At 41.1% G+C, this 5558-nt stretch overlaps 1 non-coding gene across 1 annotated transcript; it reads left to right on the top strand.

Moving 5' to 3' along the window:
- The first annotated feature begins 5240 nt into the window (after positions 1 to 5240).
- Positions 5241 to 5348, top strand: LOC148565541 (small nucleolar RNA R71). The gene has a single exon (XR_015884933.1). It is a non-coding gene; the product is annotated as a small nucleolar RNA R71 (small nucleolar RNA).
- Positions 5349 to 5558: the final 210 nt, after the last annotated feature.

The raw sequence follows: 5558 nt of genomic DNA, 5'->3' as shown, positions 1-5558 counted from the left end.
AGTTCTGTAGCTCCAGATATTCCACTTTGAGTGCAGGGAGGTCAGAATCCAACAGCATCAACAGTCCTTCTTCAACCTCTAAATCTGATTTTTTTGCTCAAGTCCTTCAATTTCAGCAAGAAAATACCTGAAATCACAGAAAAACACACAAACTCATAGTAAAGTCCAGAAATGTAAATTTAACATAAAAACTAATGAAAACATCCCTAAAAGTAACCAGATTCTACTAAAAACATACTAAAAACAGTGCCAAAAAGCGTATAAATTATCCGCTCATCACAACACCAAACTTAAACTGTTGCTTGTCCCCAAGCAACTGAAAATCAAATAGGATAAAACGAAGAGAATATACTATAAATTCCAAACTATCAATGAAACATAGCTCCAATCAGATGAGCGGGACTTGAAGCTTTTTGCCTTTTGAATAGTTTTGGCATCTCACTTTATCCATTGAGGTTCAGAACGATTGGCATCTATAGGAACTCAGAGTTCAGATAGTGTTATTGATTCTCCTAGTTCAGTATGATGATTCTTGAACACAGCTATTTTATGAGTCTTGGCCATGGCCCTAAGCACTATATTTTCCAGTATTACCACCGGATACAAAATGCCACAGACACATAATTGGGTGAACCTTTTCAGATTGTGACCCAACTTTGCTAAAGTCCCCAATTAAAGTGTCCAGGGTTCTTAAGCACACTCTTTTTTTTTGCTTTGGACCTTGACTTTAACTGCTCAGTCTCAAGTTTTCACTTGACACCTTCACGCCACAAGCACATGGTTAGGGACAGCTTGGTTTAGCCGCTTAGACCAGGATTTTATTCCTTTAGGCCCTCCTATCCACTGATGCTCAAAGCCTTGGGATCCTTTTTATTTGCCCTTGCCTTTTGGTTTTAAGGGTTATTGGCTTTTTGCTCTTGCCTCTTGGTTTTAAGAGCTTTTGGCTTTTTCTACTTGCTTTTTCTTTTTCTTTCTATATATTTTTTTTCGCCTATTTTTTTATTTTCTTTTTTTCTGCAAGCTTTGTTCTTTGCTGCTTTTTCTTGCTTCAAGAATCATTTTTATGATTTTTCAGATTATCAAATAACATGTCTCCTTGTCATCATTCTTTCAAGAGCCAACATATTTAACATTCTTAAACAACAACTTCAAAAGACATATGCACTGTTCAAGCATTCATTCAGAAAATAAAAAGTATTGTCACCACATCAATATAATTAAACTATGTTCAAGGATAAATTCGAAACTCATGTACTTCTTGTTCTTTTGAATTAAAACATTTTTCATTTAAGAGAGGTGATGGATTCATAGGACATTCATAACTTTAAGACATAGTTACTAAATACTAATGATCATGTAATGAAGACACAAACATAGATAAGCACTTAACATAGAGAAAACGAAGAACAGAGAAAGTAAGAACAAGGAATGAGTCCACCTTAGTGATGGGTGCATTTCCTTCTTGAGGAACCAATGATGTCCTTGAGCTCTTCTATGTCTCTTCCTTGACTTTATTGCTCCTCCCTCATTGCTTTTTGATCTTCTCTAATTTCATGAAGGGTGATGGAGTGCTCTTGATGTTCCACCCTTAGTTGCCCCATGTTGAAACTTAATTCTCCTAGGGAGGTGTTGATTTGCTCCCAATAGTTTTGTGGAGGAAAATGCATTTGAGGCATCTCCGGGATCTCATGGTGATGAGCTTCATGCGCCTCTTGAGCTCCATGAATGGGCTCTCTTGCTTGCTCCATCTTTTTCTTAGTGATGGGCTTCTCTTCCTCAATGGGAATGTTTCCTTCTATGAAAGCTCCAGCTGAATAACATAGATGGCAAATAAGATGAGGAAAAGCTAGCCTTGCCATGGGGGAGGACTTTTCGGCTATTTTGTAGAGTTCAAGGGAGATGACTTCATGAACTTCTACTTCCTCTCTAATCATGATGTTATGAATCATGATGGCCCGATCCACAGTAACTTCGGATCGGTTGCTAGTGGGGATGATGGAGCGTTGTATGAACTCCAACCATCCTCTAGCTACAGGCTTGAGGTCCAGTCTTCTTAGTTGAACCGGCTTGCCTTTGGAGTCAATCTTCCATTGAGCTCCTTCCACACAAATGTCCATGAGGACTTGGTCCAACCTTTGATTAAAGTTGACCCTTCTAGTGTAGGGGCGTGCATCTCCTTGCATCATAGGCAAGTTAAACGCCAACCTCACATTTTCCGGACTAAAATCTAAGTATTTCCCCCGAACCATGGTGAGATAATTCTTTGGGTCCGGGTTCTTACTTTGATCATGGTTTCTAGTGATCCATGCATTGGCATAAAACTCTTGAACCATTAGGATGCCGACTTGTTGGATGGGTTTTGTTAGAACTTCCCAACCTCTTCTTTGGATTTCATGTCAAATCTCCGGATACTCATTCTTCTTGGCCACAACATCATAGAAGTGGTCTTGATGAGCTTTGGAGATGAATCTTTCCATCTCCCATGAGTCGGAGGTGGAAGCTTTTGTCTTCCCTTTCCCTTTTCTAGAGGATTCTCCGGTCTTAGGTGCCATCAATGGTGATGAAAAAACAAAAAGCTTATGCTTTTACCACACCAAACTTAGAATTTTGCTCGCCCTCGAGCAAGAAAAGAAAGAATAGATGAAGAAGAAGAAGAAATGGAGGAGAGGGAGAGGGAGATGTGTTTCGGTCAAGAAGGGGAAGAGAGGGTTGTGTTGTGTGAATTTGAGGCAGAATGGAGAGCTTTATATAGGGAAGGGAGGGGGGTTAGGTTCGGCCATTTAGGGTGGGTTGGGTGGGAAATTGATTTTGAATTTTGAAGGTAGGTGGAGTTTATAAGGTAGGTTTATGGGGAAGAGTGGATGGATGTGAGTGGTGAAGTGGTGATAGGGAAGAGAGATTGAGGTGATTGGTGAAGCGTTTTGGGGAAGAGTGTTTATGGGATTGTGTGAAAGAGGGGTGAGAAGAAGTGAGTGGAGGTAGGTGGGGATCCTGTGGGGTCCACAGATCCTGAGGTGATCCTGTAGGGTCCACAGATCCTGAGGTGTTCAAGGATTTACAACCTTGCACCAAATTAGGCATGTAAAATGCCTTTGCACACAACTCTGGGCGTTCAGCGCCAGATTGGTGCTTGTTTTGGGCGTTGAACACCCATTTGTTGCCCATTTCTGGCGTTGAACGCCAGAACCATGCTTGTTCTGGGCGTTCAGCGCCAGCTCTTCTCCAGGGTGCAATTCTGGCGTTCAAACGCCCAGATGCTGCCCATTTTGGGCGTTCAGCGCCAGAGCCATACTCTGTTCTGGCGTTGAACGCCAGCCAGGTGCTTCTTACTGGCGTTTAAACGCTAGTAAGGTCTTCCTCCAGGGTGTGATTTTTCTTCTGCTGTTTTTTATTCTATTTTTAATTTTTATATTTATTTTGTGACTCCACATGATCATGAACCTAATAAAACATGAAAGAACAAGAAAAATAAAATTAGATAGAAATTGGGTTGCCTCCCAACAAGCACTTCTTTAATGTCAATAGCTTGACAGTGGGCTCTCATGGAGCCTCACAGATGTTCAGAGTATTGTTGAGACTCCCCAACACCAAACTTAGAGTTTGGATATGGGAGTTCAACACCAAACTTAGAGTTTGGTTGTGGCCTCCCAACACCAAACTTAGAGTTTGACTGTGGGGGCTCTGGTTGACTCTGCAATGAGAGAAGCTTACTGTGCTTCCTCTCCATGGGTACAGAGAGAGATCCTTGAGTTTTAAACGCAAGGTTGTCCTCATTTAATTGAAGGATCAATTCTCCTCTATCCACATCAATCACAGCTCTTGTTGTGGCTAGGAAGGGTCTTCCAAGGATGATGAATTCATCCTCATCCTTCCCCAATATCTAGGACTATGAAATCAGCAGGGATGTAAAGGCCTTCAACCTTTACTAACACGTCCTCTACTTGCCCATAAGCCTATTTTCTTGAATTGTCTGCCATCTCTAATGAGATTTTAGTGGTTTGCACCCCATAGATTCCCAGTTTCTCTATTACAGAGAGGGGCATGAGGTTTATCCCTGAATCAAGGTCACACAGAGCCTTTTCAAAGATCATGTTGCCTATGGTACAAGGTATTACGAACTTTCCAAGATCCTGTTTCTTCTGAGGCAATCTCAGTTGATCCAGATCACTTAGTTCATTGGTGAACAAGGGAGGTTCATCTTCCCAAGTCTCAATACCAAATAATTTGGCATTCAGCTTCATGATTGCACCAAGAAACTTGGCAGCTTGCTCTTCAGTAACATCCTTATTCTCTTCAGAAGAGGAATACTCATCAGAGCTCATGAATGGCATAAGGAGGTTCAATGGAATCTCTATGGTCTCTAGATGAGTCTCAGATTCCTTTGGTTCCTCAGAGGGAAACTCCTTATTGATCACTGGACGTCCCAGGAGGTCTTCCTCCTTGGGATTCACGTCCTCTCCTTCCTTCACAGGTTCGGCCATGGTGATTAATTCAATGGCCTTACACTCTCCTTTTGGATTTTCTTCTGTATTGCTTGGGAGAGTACTAGGAGGGATTTCAGTGATCCTTTTACTCAGTTGGCCCACTTGTGCTTCTAAATTTCTAATGGAAGACCTTGTTTTATTCATGAAACTCACAGTGGCCTTAGATAGATCAGAGACTATGTTTGCTAAATTAGAGGTATTTTGTTCAGAGTTCTCTGTCTGTTGCTAAGTGGATGATGGAAAAGGTTTACTATTGTTAAACCTATTTCTTCCACCATTATTAAAGCCTTGTTGAGGCTTTTGATCCTTCCATGAGAAATTTGGATGATTTCTCCATGATGGGTTATATGTGTTTCCATAAGGTTCACCCATATAATTTACCTCTGCTATTACAGGGTTTTCAGGATCATAAGCTTCTTCTTCAGAAGATGCCTCTTGAGTACTGTTGGATGCAACTTTCATTCCATTCAGACTCTGAGAAATCATATTGACTTGCTGAGTCAATATTTTATTCTGAGATAATATGGCATTCAGAGTATCAATTTCAAGAACTCCCTTCTTCATAGGCGTCCCATTACTTACAGGATTCCTCTCAGAAGTGTACATGAACTGGTTATTAGCAACCATGTCAATGAGTTTTTGAGCTTCTGCAGGCGTTTTCTTTAGGTGAATGGATCCACCTGCAGAAGTATCCAATGACATCTTAGCTAATTCAGACAGACCATCATAGAATATATCCAGGATGGTCCATTCTGAAAGCATGTCAGAAGGACACTTTTTGGTTAGTCCTTTGTATCTCTCCCAAGCTTCATAGAGGGATTCACCTTCTTTCTGTCTGAAAGTCTGAACATCCACTCTAAGCTTACTCAGCTTTTGAGGAGGAAAGAACTTGGCTAAGAAAGCCTTGACCAGCTTATCCCAAGAGTTCAGGCTATCCTTAGGTTGAGAGTCCAACCATACTCTAGCTCTGTCTCTTATAGCAAAAGGGAAAAGCATGAGCCTGTAGACTTCAGGATCTACTCCATTAGTCTTAACAGTATCACATATCTACAAGAATTCAGTTAAGAACTGAAA

This window comes from Arachis ipaensis, chromosome B5, assembly GCF_059453495.1.
Source record: "Arachis ipaensis isolate K30076 ecotype BB chromosome B5, ASM5945349v1, whole genome shotgun sequence".
Classification (NCBI taxonomy): Eukaryota; Viridiplantae; Streptophyta; class Magnoliopsida; order Fabales; family Fabaceae; genus Arachis; species Arachis ipaensis.
The sequence above is the reverse complement of the archived record's forward strand: the minus strand, read 5'-3'. Positions and strand labels throughout refer to the sequence as shown.